This window comes from Salvelinus namaycush, unplaced genomic scaffold (assembly GCF_016432855.1).
Source record: "Salvelinus namaycush isolate Seneca unplaced genomic scaffold, SaNama_1.0 Scaffold126, whole genome shotgun sequence".
Classification (NCBI taxonomy): Eukaryota; Metazoa; Chordata; class Actinopteri; order Salmoniformes; family Salmonidae; genus Salvelinus; species Salvelinus namaycush.
In genome coordinates this window covers 92,848-108,681 of record NW_024057964.1, presented here as the reverse complement: position 1 = coordinate 108,681, position 15,834 = coordinate 92,848, and the positions used below count along the sequence as shown (strand labels likewise).

General features: G+C 40.7%; 1 pseudogene; it reads left to right on the top strand.

The window, feature by feature from the left end:
- Positions 1-665: 665 nt before the first annotated feature.
- On the top strand, positions 666-3,118 carry LOC120036234 (annotated as a pseudogene).
- The last annotated feature ends 12,716 nt before the right edge of the window (positions 3,119-15,834 follow it).

Below are 15,834 nucleotides of genomic sequence, written 5' to 3'. Positions count from 1 at the left end.
CTGTTGGCAACAGATTCATTTAACCCTGCATAACTGGCTACATGGTAGACCATTCCTGAGGGGAAGGGGATGCATACTATCCCCACGTAGCAGGGTATTGAGGTCTGTTGGCTTTGTATACAGGTCTGTATGTAATGCATCATTCTCTTTGATGATCCATAAGTCCAGGTAGCCCAATTTTATCTCATCAGTCTGCATGGTGAATTTCAGATATTCAGAGCTCTCGTTTAGCAGAGTTTGGAATTAATTTAGTTCCTGCTGACTTCCTTCCCAGAGCACATAGACATCATCTTTGTATCTCTTCCATGAGAGGATTTTAGAGAGTAGGGGGTGTGTCTCTGTTTGTAAATGAGTGCTTCCTCAAATTGTTCCACATGCAGGTTCACATAGTTGGGGTCACCCCGAATTTGAAGGAAAAAGTCTGACTCAAAGATGAAGTAGTTATTGGATAATACCAGTTCAGTGAGACGCAAGATGCAATCATTGGCTGGAGAAAGGGTAGGGTCTCTCTGTTGAAGGAAGTGTTGCAGTTTTACAAAATATAATTTAAAAGTTTGCATTAAGGTGTCTGTAATAGAATATACTTGTCAAAATGGATGTAGACATTAATAAATGCATTTCTATATCTTCCAAAATCTGTTTTACAATGGAGGAGGAGTAACAAAATGGCTGTGCAGTTGCTTCCAAACAGCGGCCCCTGTCAGTCATCTAGGGTTAATACATATCATTGGACTGATCTGAAAATATATTAGAACCTCCCTGATGTTGTCTTTTATGTTGCAGGTGTTTTGGCCTGCTTTGGTCAACGAGATTTGATCGCCACAATGCCAGATAGACTGGATGTACTGACTGGCTCCTGTGTGCAAATCCCATGTTCATTTGATATTCCTGACCAACATAAGGATACATTTAACAGCACAATACTAACCTCTGGAGTCTGGACTAAAGAATCGCCATACTTTGATCTGCATCCGGACAGTGTGATATTTAACAGTAGTGAGACGTTCAACAGATTTCAAGGGAAGATAACTGGAAACATGTCCCAGAAGAACTGCACCACAGTCTTCTTTAATATAACCACCAGTTACACTAATAAATACTTCTTCAGGATTGAGAGTCAACCATTCCGTGCAACAGACACTGGAAAGTCTGTTGATATAGTTGTCAGAGGTAAGAGACAATTTAACTGTTTACCAACTTTTTTCCCCAGTTTATATTCCTTTCATCAAAGATAAGAGTAAAACAAGTGGACAGTTTAACTTTTAGTGTAAAATATATTTATCTACAATGTATTACAGATTTGCCTTCCAGTCCCATCATTACTGTCTCAGGTGAGGTGAAGGAAGGGACCCCTGTCAGTTTGAACTGCTCTGCTGTCGTTCCCTGTCCCGAACACCCCCCTGAGCTGACATGGACTCTCCCAACACAGTTTACACCTAAGAACCAACTGCAGGAGAATCCAGACCAAACTCCACGGTGACCTTCACTCCGTTGTACCTTCATCATGAGAAGAACATCACTTGTACTGCAGTCTACCCAGTAGGGGCAAGCAACAAGACAGCTGAACATAACATGATGCTTAATGTTTCATGTAAGATTTAATTACTGGTTCCTGTAAAATAGATCATTCTATCATGTTTTCACTGATGATTGTAATAGAGTGGTTTTGATGAGACTATTCAATATACCATATCAGATACATTCTAAATGAACCCCTCTCCTTCAGTCTCTCCTAAGGACACCTCGGCCTCCATCAGTCCAGCTGATTCAGTATTAGTGGGCAGCTGTGTTAATCTGAGCTGCAGCAGTACAGCCAACCCTCCTGTGACAACCTTCACCTGGTTCAAGATCAGTGGGGGTAATTTAACACAGGTAGCATCTGGACTGAGTTACTCCCTCAATGTGACGGTTGTTGATGGAGGACTGTACTTCTGTGAAGCAAGAAATAGTCACGGCTGTGGCAAGTCAAAGGAAGTGAGGCTAACTATTAAAGGTAAAACGGGCACGTCGGGCACAATCGTAGGTTAGATATACACTATATATTCAAAAGTATGTGGACACCCCTTCAAATGCGTGGATTCAGCTATTTAATGACATTGACATTAATGCCCATGATTTTGGAACGAGATGTTCGATGAGCAGGTGACCACATACTTTTGGTTGTGTAGTGTACATTGCTGATCTTTATGTGAGAAATGACCTAATATGTGCTGCATTTTCAGGGCAAGAAAAGACTGTTACCACAATGGTTTTTGGGATTGCAGCAGGAACTTTGGGGGTCCTGTTGCTTATCAGCCTGATCAGTGTTATTGGATAGTAAAAACTATTCCTGGCATCAATGCAAAACTATATTATTTCTGCTGTGTTTGTGCTTTTGCATATGAAAACCCTCACAGTGCATTCAGAAGGCCTTTCTAAATGTCTTCCAGGAGGAGAAACTCGAGGCTCCACGATGGACTTGAAAGGACGGACAATACACAGGGACAGGTGGGAATAAGGCTACACTTTCAAACCATCTACAAAGTGTATCTAAGGAAGTACTGAATTAATGCAGAAACTATCCAAAGCCATGAGGTTAACATCATTTTAGAGCAAGTTCAGGGGAGATGAACAAACCGAAAGCAATGCCACATCCTGTAAGAATATGGAATGATAACAGAATAGCTGTTGGACTTTGACAGTTTTTTCTTTAGATTGGAGCTCATTTGTTGACAAAATGAAATTCTTTACTCCAGTCAGTCTAATTTACATTTTCATTGACATCTCCTCAGTATGTGTTGTGTAACCTGCTGACCTTAGAGTTTTACACATGACTGAGCTTAGAGCTTTACACATGTTCCCCTCTCTGTGTTCTCTCCACAGAACTCCCCGGTTGGGACAGTGTACTAACCAGGCCACAGCCGGAGAGGAACCAGAGGAACCTGCAGAAGACCAGCCTGAAGAGATCCAATACGGTGACATAGACTTCTCCAAACTACGACCCAAAGAGACCCCAGCTGCAGCCCAGGACAGGGTCCAGGGACAGGAGAGTGAGTACGCTGAAGTCAATGTGACCAGAAGAGGGGCCCAGAAACCACCTCTTAACAACCTAGATGGACTTTATGCACAAGTGAATTAAAGAGGTGCATGTTAATTTTCCAATGGGTATCAAGTGTTTTTATGTACAGTATTGTCATTGTGTATCTGTTTTCTATTGGTACTTTTGTTACATTTATAATTATGTGCTCTTATCTGCATATTTGTAGAATTTGCTGGGATGAAAAGTGTTTAACTGTTACTATAGTGGTGATATGATGATGTAGGCTACTCTTTATTTTAGACCATTTATTTTTAGTGTTGAGTTCACAGAGCATCTGTTTAATGGGTTCCAGTATAGAGGAACTGCTGAGTTCAACTAGCCTACTGAAGGCAGTTTAAGACCATATAAAGTCAATGGTGACTGAGGAGAGAAGACACAGTTATTTAGAGAGACAGTGGTCTGATACAAGACAGGAAGTTGGTACAGGAAGTCTACATGATGGCAGAATGGTGTTAAAATCCACTAGTTACTGTTTCTCTGCATCTTTTGTGCAGTTCCCAGAATAACAATATTATATATTTTCAGTTTATATCTATTTAGAAGTTGTTGTGTCAGTTTTTATGTTGAGTGTTAAATCAAAGAAACAATTGAGGCTGAATTTAAGGTTGTTTTTTAATTGCACTGTAATAAAAACCTTTACATTCAATTTCCATGAAATCTTTTGGTCTTACTGGTCCAACATTTTACATATCTCATTAAAATTGATTAAATTTAGATTTTGTGTCACTGGCCTACACAGTTCCTCATAATGTGAATTATGTTTTTAGACAAGAACAAGAAGTCTAAAAATCAAGAAGTATTTAACCCCTTTCTTATGGCAAGCCTAAATCATTTCAGGAGTAAAGATTTTCTTAACATGTCACATAAGAAGTTGCATGGATTCACTGTGTGCAATACTAGTGTTTAACATGATTTTTGAATGACTACCTCATCTCTGTACCCCACACATACAATTATCTGTAAGGTCCCTCTGTTGAGCAGCGAATGTCAAACAGATTAAACCACAAACACCAGAGAGCTTTTCCAATACCTCTCAAAGAAAGGCACCTGTTGGTAGATGGGTAAAACAAATTATAATCTGACAATGAATTTCCATTTGAGCATGGTGAAGTTATTAATTACACTGTGGATGGTTTGTCAATTCACCCATTCATTACAAAACCGCTCAGGGAATTCACCCACAGGAGGTTGGTGATACCTTAATTGGGGAGAACGGCTCGAGGTAATGGCTGGAGCAGAACAGGTGGAATGGTATCAAATACTTCCAACACATTTTCCATGTGTTTGATTCCATTCCATTTGCTCCGTTCCAGACATAATTATGAGTTGTCTTCCCCTCAGCAGCCTCCACTGATTTCACCATAAGGCCAGTGGTGACTTTAAAACAGTTGCAGTGTTTAACAGCTGTGATTGGAGAAAACTGAGGATGGATCAGCAACATTGTACTTACTCCATAATACTAACCTAAATGACAAAGTGAGAAGAAGGAAACATGTACAGAATAAACATATCCCAAAACATGCATCCTGTTTGCAATAAGGCACTAAAGTAAAACTGCAAAAAAATGATCAAAAAAATTAACTTTATGTCCTGAATACAAAGTGTTATGTTTGGGGCAAATCCAACACATCACTGAGTACCACTCTTCATATTTTCAAGCATGGTGATGGCTGCACCGTGTTATGGGTATGCTATTTAATCCATTTTTAATTCAAGCTGTAAGACAACAGAATGTGGAATAAGTCAAGGGGTACTTTCTGAAGAGACTGAGTATACCAAACATTAGGAACACCTTCCTAATTTTGAGTTTGAAACCCCTTTTGTCTTCAGAACATCCTCAGTTCATTGGGGCATGGACTCTACAAGGTGTCTAAAGAGTTCCACAGGGATGTTGGCCCATGTTGACTCCAATGCTTCCTACAGTTGTGTCAAGTTGGCTGGATGTCTTTGGGGGGTGGACTATTCTTGATACATACCGGAAACTGTTTAGAGTGAAAAAACCTTGCAGTATTGCTGTTCTTGAAACCAGTGTGCCTGGCACCTACTACCACACCTCGTTCAAAGGCTAATTTTTTGTTTTGCGCAAACACCCTATAAATGGCACACATACACAATACACTTCTCAATTGTCTCAAGGATTAAAAATCCTTCTTTAACCTGTCTCCTCCCCTTCCTCTACTGTCATGAGAATTATGTTCTCAATGTTCATAAACCCAAATCAATTAACTACTCAGCCTGAAACGCAGAATTTGTAGGAAACTGGTTGAAATGAATCAGACGGAGGCCCAGCTACGATAGTCAGAACATGTATTTACGAGAGCGCTCCTGTACATATACAATGATGTTCCCTTTATAACATTCTCTTAACATATGCACATACATACACACTAACATTAGGAGAGCTTTCTTGGTCTCTACAATTCTCACCACAGTTGATCACTACCCAGCTGACAGTTCCAGTGCCCCCCAGATAAGGGAAACCTGGAGGGGCTCTCCCTGTCCTGTCTTATCTCCCCAGACTTATAGCCGGGTCGGTTCAAACATAGGTTAATGATCCACTTTGTTTTCTTTTGGCACACACATACATTCCTCTCTTCCCAGGTCCAACCTAGTTGGACTTATGTTTATCAGCTTTAATTACTCCTTGTCTATGCTACATAACCTCTAATCCCTAATAGTTAAGTTTCCGGGTAGAATTATTTAATAATTTATCTTAAACCTTGATAAAATCTTTTAACATCTACGCTGATTGAAGTGGATTTAACAAGTGACAACAATAAGGGATCATAGCATTAACCTGGATTCACCTGGTCAGTCTATGTCATGGAAAGCTCAGTAAGATTGGTTCTGTTTTATCACCTAATACCTACTCATATATCCATTGATAGTGAGTGGTAGCCTAATCTGCATGGAGACAAAATCGTTGCATTGTATTTTCAGAAGATTTACCCGCATATAGGCAAAGCAGTTTCCACAAAACTGAAATGAGCTTGTTCCTCCCATTTTTGTCAGTCCCACCATATCCCCACCCCCACCATATTGCAGCATCAGTGTAGTGTAGTGTCCAATAGTCAATGCTTTCTCTCTTCTCTCTCTGAATCATCTGGTCCTTCTGCTTCTCAATCCCTGATCCTGTCCTCCAGAGCCTTCAGCTCTCCCTCCACCTGTTGGGGGAGGTCGGCTCCCACCTGCTGGGTAAAGTACACCCTCAGTTCCTGGGTCTCCTTCTCCCAGAAGACCTTGGGCAGGTCGAAGAGTGTTTTTTGTCTAGAAGTGATACGGCTTTTGTCCAAATTGAGTTTTCTCGCAAGTTTAGGAGAATTTAGGCAGCAAGTTAGGAGAATTAACGTAGCAGGTTATGATAATTAGATCAAGGAACGGAAAAGTGCTAACATTAGCTCAAATGCTAAAGAATTTGACGTCAATTTGACAAAAGCTTTATCCCATCTAGACTTAACCGTCGTAGAGGGAGCCCATGTCCTCCTTGCCGCCCAGGACCTGCAGGTCACTGGCTCCCTCCTGTGGCACCCGGGACATTCTTTTCACATGACTTCAATACGAAGTGATTTTGGAAGCAGGTTAAGAGCAGGGCTGGACTACAGAACGGCCCCAGATAGCATATGATAGCAAAAGATGTTGAATAGTAGGAAGTTAGCTCTAAAACACAACATTTTCTGTCAGCTTCATGACAACATGTCGAATAGCATTATAAAACTGTAAATATGTATCTCTGCACCATGACAAAATGGGTTGAAATGCTCTCTGCACCATGGCAAAATGGGTTGAAATGCACTCCACTCCATGGCAAAATGGGTTGAAATGCACTCCACACCATGGCAAAATGGGTTGAAATCTCTCTGCCCCATGGCAAAATGGGTTGAAATCTCTCTGCCCCATGGCAAAATGGGTTGAAATGCAGTAAGTAAGAAGGGGGTGTGGGGTCGTCAGACTCTGGTTAGGAGAGCATTTTCACTAACCGTAACCCATAGCCGTAATTCTCCTAACCTGCTGCATAAATTCTTCTAGCCTGATACGAAAAAGTCCATTCTGTATAGAAGTGGCGTGAAAATGTGTCATCCAGCCCACCAGGGTCTTCTTGGCAAATAGACTTTAAAGAGGAAACGAAGGCTGTTGTTGTCTGTTCACACTGCTATGCTTTATCTTGGCCAGGTCGCAGTTGTAAATGAGAACTTGTTCTCAACTAGCCTACCTGGTTAAATAAAGGTGAAATTAAAAAATATATATTTTTAAAAAGGCAAGAAAAAGAGGAAGTTGGTGTAGGAGAAGTTGAGTGGTGTGTGTGAGAATCAGTCAGATACAATTACACTTACTCTGTTTCATACCAAATCTGTTTTTCATGTTGAAAAAATGATGTGATAACCCTATGATTTGGCATGGGTCCCAAGATCCTCAAAAGGTTCGAGAGCATCTTGACCGGTTGCATCACCGCCTGGTATGGCAACTGCTTGGCATCTGACCGTAAGGCGATACAGAGGGTAGTGTGTACGGCCCGGTACATCACTGGGGCCAAGCTTCCTGCCATCCAGGACCTATATACTAGGCGGTGTCAGAGGAAAGCCCAAAAAATTGTCAGAGACTCCAGTCACCCAAGTCATTGACTGTTTTCTCTGCTTCCGCACGGCAAGCGGTACCAGAGCGCCAAGTCTAGGACCAAAAGGCTCCTTAACAGCTTCTATCCCAAAGCCATAAGACTGTTGAACAATTAATCAAATGGCCAACGGACTATTTGCATTGACCCTCCCCACCTTCATTTGTTTTGTACACTGCTGCTACTCGCTGTTAATTATCTATGCATAGCCACTTTACTACATGTACAAATTACCTCGACTAACCTGTACCCCCGCACATTGACACAGTACCAGTACTCCCTGTACATAGCCTTGTTATTGTTAATTTATTTTGTTACTTTTTATAATTTTTTTACTTTAGTTAATTTAGTAAACATTTTCTTAACTCTTTCTTGAATTGCACTGTTGGTTAAGGGCTTGTCAGTAAGCATTTCACGGTAAGGGCTACTCAAATCAAATCAAATCAAATCACATTTTATTGGTCACATACACATGGTTAGCAGATGTTAATGCGAGTGTAGCGAAATGCTTGTGCTTCTAGTTCCAACCGTGCAGTAATATCTAACAAGTAATCTAACAATTTCACCACAACTACCTTATAAACACAAGTGTAAAGGAATGAATAGAATATGTACATATAAATATATGGATGAGCGATGGCCGAACAGCATAGGCAAGATGCAGTAGATGGTATAGAGTACAGTATATACATATGAGATGAGTAATGTAGGGTATGTAAACGTTATATAAAGTGGCATTGTTTGAAGTGACGTGATACATTTATTACATCCAATTTTTAATGATTAAAGTGGCTAGAGATTTGAGTCAGTATGTTGGCAGCAGCCACTCAATGTTAGTGATGGCTGTTTAACAGTCTGATGGCCTTGAGATAGAAGCTGTTTTTCAGTCTCTCGGTTCCAGCTTTGATGCACCTATACTGACCTCGCTTCTGGATGATAGCGGGGTGAACAGGCAGTGGCTCGGGTGGTTGTTGTCCTTGATGATCTTTTTGGCCTTCCTGTGATATCGGATGGTGTAGGTGTCCTGAAGGGCAGGTAGTTTGCACCCGGTGATGCGTTGTGCAGACCTCACTACCCTCTGGAGAGGCTTACGGTTGTGGGCGAAGCAGTTGCCGTACCAGGCGGTGATGCAGCCAAACAGGATGCTCTCGATTGTGCATCTGTAAAAGTTTGTGAGTGTTTTTGGTGACAAGCCAAATTTTGTCAGCCTCCTGAGGTTGAAGAGGCGCTGTTGCGCCTTCTTCACCACGCTGTCTGTGTGGGTGGACCATTTCAGTTTGTCCGTGATGTGTACGCCAAGGAACTTAAAACTTTCCACCTTCTCCACTGCTGTCCCGTCGATGTGGATAGGGGGCTGCTCCCTCTGCTGTAGTCTGAAGTCCACGATAATCTCCTTTGTTTTGTTGACGTTGAGTGTGAGGTTATTTTCCTGACACCACACTCCGAGGGCCCTCACCTCCTCCCTGTAGGCCGTCTCGTCATTGTTGGTAATCAAGCCTACCGTCTGCAAACTTGATGATTGGGTTGAAGGCGTGCATGGCCACACAGTCATGGGTGAACAGGGAGTACAGGAGGGGACTGAGAACGCACCCTTGTGAGGCCCCAGTATTCAGATCAGCGGGGTGGAGATGTTGTTTCCTACCCTCACCACCTGGGGGCGGCCTGTCAGAAAGTCCAGGACCCAGTTGCACAGGGCGAGGTCGAGACCCAGGGTACTATGGTGTTAAATGCTGAGTTGTGATCGATTAACAGTATTCTTACATAGGTATTCCTCTTGTCCAGATGGGTTAGGGCAGTGTGCAGTGTGATTGCGATTGCGTCGTCTGTGGACCTATTGGGGCGGTAAGCAAATTGGAGTGGGTCTAGGGTGTCAGGTAGGGTGGAGGTCTTATGATCCTTGACTAGTCTCTCAAAGCACTTGATGATGACGGAAGTGAGTGCTACGGGGCGATAGTCGTTTAGCTCAGTTACCTTAGCTTTCTTGGGAACAGGATTAATGGTGGCCCTCTTGAAGCATGTGGGAATATCAGACTGGGATAGAGATTGATTGAATATGTCCGTAAACACACCAGCCAGCTTGTTTGTGCATGCTCTGAGGACGCGGCTAGGGATGCCGTCTGGGCCGGCAGCCTTGCGAGGGTTAACACGTTTAAATGTTTTACTCACGTTGGCTGCGGTGAAGGAGAGCCTGCAGGTTTTGGTAGCGGCCGTGTCAGTGGCACTTGTTGTATTCAGCGTTTATGATTTAGCTCGATTTAAATAAAAAAATCACACACCGTCCCATTGAAGCCTGGGAGACCACCTGTTGGAGGAGGTCCGCTCCCACCTGCTGGGTAAAGTACACCCTCAGCTTCTGGGTCTCCTTATCCCAGAAGGCCTTTGGAAAGGTTAAGGGTTTTGTCTAGAAGGGATACAGCTTTTGTCAAAATTGAGTTTTCTAGCAAGTTTAGGAGAATTTATGCAGCAGGTTAGAAGAATTGACAGAGCAGGTTATGAAAATTAGATTAAGGTATGGAAAAGCGTTAGGATTAGCTAAAATGCTAAAAGAATGATACTTTTAACATCAATTTGACAAAGCTTAATCCCATCTAGACTTGACCACCGAAGAGGGCACCCATGTCCTCCTTGCCCCCCAGGACCTGCAGGTTGCTGACTCCCTCCTGTGTCACCCGCGATATTCTTTTCACAGCACTTCAATAAGAAGTGATTTTGGAAGCAGGTTAGCAGCAGGGCCGGATTACTGAACGGCCCCAGATAGCATATGATAGCAAAATGTGTAGAACTACAGGGAATTATCTTTAAAACTGAATTTTTTTCTATCAGCCTCATGGCAAAATGTGAACACAAGCATGAGGTGCTATAAAACAGCAAAAGTATAAAAAAAAAAAAATCTCTCTGCACCATGGCAGAATGTGTTGAAATGCAGGAAAGTAAGCTCAGGTTCCCAAATGCGGTCATCCAACCCTGATTAGGAGAGAATTTTCCCTAAACCTAACTATTTTACCTGACCTTAACCTCAGGCTCCTAACATGCTATGAAAATTCTCCTAACCTGCTGCACAAGTTCTCGTAAAACTGCAATGAAACAGTCATTTCCGTATCAAAGTGGAGTGAAAAGAGTGTCTCTGTGGCATCCAGCCCACCAGGCTCCTCTTGGCAAATAGACTTGAAAGAGGAAGTTGGTGTAGGAGAAGTTGAGTGGTGTGTGAGAATCAGTCTGTCACGACTTCGGCCAAAGTTGATGCTTCTCCTTGTTCGGGTGGTGTTCGGTCTTCTAGCCATCACCGGTCTTCTAGCCATTGCCAAATCCATTTGTCATTTTCCATTTGTTTTGTCTCGTTTTCCCACACACCTGGTTTTCATTTCCCAATTACTGGTCATGTATTTAACCCTCTGTTTCCCCCATGTCTTTGTGTGTGATTGTTATTTTGTTCAGGTGGATATGTTCCGGCTGGTTTGTACCGGGTGCTTTTTATCACCCATGCTTTGTGGCAACCGTTCTTTTTGCACTTTGTAAATTGTTTACTTTGTGTTGTCGAGTAAAGTGCGTTGTTTCACTCATCTCTGCTCTCCTACGCCTGACTTTATACACCAGCTACACCAACCTGACACAGTCAGATACAATTACAGTTACTCTGTTTGATATCAAGTCTGTTTTTCATGTTGAAACATAATGTGACAACCATATGTTTTGTATCGATCTCAAATGTAACTTTTCCTTTTTTGTCTTCACTAAATTAATAGTGGATTTTGGTTCATGATTTAACTATATGTTTAAATCCCACACACAATCCCATTCAAGCCTGGGAGATAGAGGAGAGTTTCCTTTGTTGTATTTAACGATGTATCAGGGGTGGACTTAGTGATTTGGGGGCCCGTTTCAGAATGAGGTTGACTTGTCCTTCCCAGTCCAACCTATTTTGTATAACTCTTTCATTTCTGGCAGTAATGAAATGTATAGGCCACAAAAAGCTGTTGAGTCAGTGGCTGACCCACACAATGTGTTAAGAATCAGTCAGTGGGCAGCTGGGCTCCATTTCATTTGAAACTGGTGAAACATGACTAAGGCCACCTCTGCAATGTTTCAAGTGACTGAAACTAATTGTTCTGGAGTAGAAGGTTCATTAGAAAATGACAATATTCTAAACACTTAAATTAGCATACCATGTTTTCACAACTGATGTTGACACCCAGCACATAGACTATTCAACATCCTGTTAAATAAATACTGTAGTATTCTTTAAAAATAATTTCTCAAACACTTATTAGGAAGTACGTCACTGATGAAATGTGAGATATGCCACATGAATTTCACCACTTTAGTTTGTCAGACCACACTATGGGTGTGACAGTCTCTCCTGTAGACGGTTTACATTACCGTCTAAGGCAAGTATCGACTTCTTCAATATATTTTCTGTTAATTTGAATGTTCAAAATCATTTAAAGGAAATTAATTATGGGTAATGAGATTCAATATGTTCTAAAGTACTGCTGTTTGTTCATGTATTATCTTCACAACTGAAGGACATAGTGTATTGATATGGAGATGGTTCAATGCAATGTGTTGTGTGAGTTAAGCTACTCTACCAGTAAGTGTATGTTTGTACTGTTTCAGGTGATCAGTAGTGTGTGAGTTCTCACATGGCTTGTCCTGAGAACATGTTTTCTCTCATTGTCCTCTTTATGTCAGGTGAGTCTTCCACACAACAACAACTAGTTATGAATCAGACATAAAGGAATAACCACAAGTCATTATATTTTATGGGATGTGCTATATAACTGTGTTGAAAAGTGTGCAGTTAATTCCTGATTAGTGTATTTTATTAGTCTGGATTTAAACTCTGCTGTGAAAAACTCTTTTGCATATGTTTGATACTGAATGTTATCAGATATTCAATCAAAAGCTGATATTAGATCAATGGAACCCGAGTGAAAAAAAAGAAGACAATGATGTACTTATTTTATTTATTTCCTAAAAAAAAGTTATGCAACACCCAATGCCCCTGTGTGAAAAAGTAATTGTCCCCTTATACTCAATAACTGGTTGTGCCTCCTTCAGCTGAAATGACTCCAACCAAACACTTCCTGTAGTTGTTGATCAGTCTCTCACGTTGCTGTGGAGGAATTTTGGCCCACTCTCCCATGCGAACTGATTTAACTCAGCGACATTTGTGGGTTTTCAATCATGAACTGCACATTTCAAGTCCTGCCACAATATCTCAATAGGGATTAGGTCTGGACTTTAAGTAGAACATTCCAAAACTTTAAATTTGTTGCCTTTTATCAATTTTCATGTAGTCTTGATTGTGTGTTTTGGAATGGTGGCACAACCAGTTATTGAGAGTAAGGGGTCAATTCCTTTTTCACACAGGGGAATCGGATGTTGCATAACTATGTTAATGAAATAAATTAAATAACTGTGACTATTTTTTTTAAATATTTGTAAACTCAAGTTCCCTTTATCTAATAGTAGGTTTTGGTTGAACATTTTGTAACATTCAGTTAAAAAAAGAAGCAAAAATAGAGAACCAGAAAGGGGGAAATACTGTTTCATGTCACTGTACAGTATGTGAACCCGACGTCAGTGTGCGGTTAACAGTATAGCTTCCACCACTGTCCCTGTCACCATACCGGGCTCAAACTAGTGGTCCTCTGCTCACAAACACACGTCACCTCACTCCTTGACAACATACCGACCAATTGAAAAATCACCTTTACATTGATATAAATTCATATTATTATTATTGGGAGAGACTGTAACAGTGATGTGTATGAACCCTGGACCGCTGATGCTATGTAACGGCCAATGAGAGACTTTAAATCCATCTGTCTCTATATATGGTACTCCCCAGAAGAAGCAGTCCTCCATAAGAATTATGTGAATTCTACAGTATTTCAATCAAATGTTTCAAGGACAAAATGACATGTATTTAAGTATTTTGTTGTAGACGGGACAGAAAAGTTAGTACTCTATAAATACAATACTTTAATATCTTTACATGTTTTTATTTTATTTGTTATGTTCAGATCATATAAAAAGCATGAGCTGGAGCACACTCAGAGAAAATGACTTATTGTAGAGGTGCTGACTAACAGTGAATACACTGTAAGCTATAAAAACAAAGAGAGTTGCACACTCTATATATATAAACTCCCAGTCATTTATTGGGTAAAACACCAACGTTTCGGCATCACTGTGCCTTCTTCAGGGTAAAGTCATGAATGCTTGAACCAGGTTATGTAGACAAACAGTGCAATTAGTGCAACCAATGACAATAGTGAGGGGTGTGTCATAATTATGAGGTTAATTTGAATGAATTGAGTGAAACTGTTAAAAGACAATAGTTTACATATTGAATATATTAGGCTATTGTTATCATTAATATTAGCATAAGATTAGCATCAACATACATTATTGTTTAATTTAATTTCACATATATTTAATTGTTTCCAATATCATTAATGTTGTTAAAATGTTATATTTTGGTTAATCCATAATGCATAGTAAGCATCATCAACAGGGGGAACATATTGGTTGTACGCTGATAAGCTGTAGAAAGAATATATTCATTTATAAGACTTCTTTATAAAAAATAATTGTTCATTAGAAGGGACTGAGACCAAATTCAATTTTAAGACACTAGGGGTCAATGTTTTTAAATACCTCCTCTCCTTGGTAGACCAACATGCTCAATGCGTGTGTATATGAGTGTGTATTTGAGGGAGCAGATGGGATGGTTAGCTTCAACAAAGTGAGCTGCTACTGGATAGTCAGTGTTCTTACACCTGATTGAGCTGCTATTGGATAGTCAGTGTTCTTAAACCTGATTGAGCTGCTATTGGATAGTCAGTGTTCTTACACCTGATTGAGCTGCGGTGTTCAGCTCTACATTGTTTTAAATGTCTTTTCGTTTGTCCTACGTTGGCTTTTCCACATGAACAGGTGATGAGATAGATCACTACCTTTATCTTGAAAGAGATGATACCCCTAACAGGGATTTTTCCACCTGTATGTGGGTATCTGAAGAAGGATGTTTATGTAGTGCTATTGCACTGTGACCATGAGCCACATTTGTAGTTCCCATTTGGAATGGGTGTCAAGAGTGTCTTGATCTCACTAAGCTGTCCTCAATATTGCGACCATGCTTATAGACCACCAGTGGGGGGTCCTTGAAGAGGTGTGCAATTGTTGTGTCTGATTGCAGAATATGCCAGTGCTTCTTCAGGATTACTTTTATTTTCTCTGAACACTTGGTGTACTTAGTGCAAAAAACTTATTTTTCTTCTTTGGTTTGTTTTTAGCAAATCCTCTCTTGGTTTTTGAGATATTTTCATCATTGCAGCATCAAGACTTTTTTCCTTGTAGCCTCTGATTTTAAATGTATTTTTCATTTTCTAAGCATTGCTGTCAAAATCTGACTGTTGGCCACAGATTCGTTTAATCCTTTATAACTGGCTATATGGTAGACCATTCCTGAGGGGAAGGGCATGAATACTATCCCCACCTAGCAGGGTATTGAGGTCTGTTGGCTGTGTGTACAAGTCTGTATGTAATGCATCATTCTCTTTGATGATCCATCAGTCCAGGTAGTTTATTTTTCTCTCATCAGTCTGCATGGTGAATTTGAGATATTCAGAGCTCTTGTTTAGCAGAGTTTGGAATTAATTTAGTTCCTGCTGACTACCTTCCCAGAGCACAAAGACATCATCTATGTATCTCTTCCATGAGAGGATTTTAGAGAGAAGGGGGTGTGGTTCCTCAAATTGTTCCACATACAGGTTCACATAGTTGGGGTCAAAGGGGGAGCCCATGGCTACACCCCGAATTTGAAGGAAAAACTCTGACTCAAAGATGAAGTAGTTATTGGATGATACCAGTTCAGTGAGATGCAATATGCGATCATTGGCTGGAGAAAGGGTAGGGTCTCTCTGTTGAAGGAAGTGTTGCAGTTTCACAAAATAGAATTTAAAAGTTAGAATTAAGGTGTCTGTAATAGAATATATTTGTCAAAAACGAATGTAAACATTAATAAATGCATTTTTCATAGCTTCCCAAAACTTTTTTACAATGCAGGAGTAACAAGATTGCCGTGCAGTTGCCTCCAAACAGCGGCACCTGGCAGTCATCTAGGGTTAATACATATCAT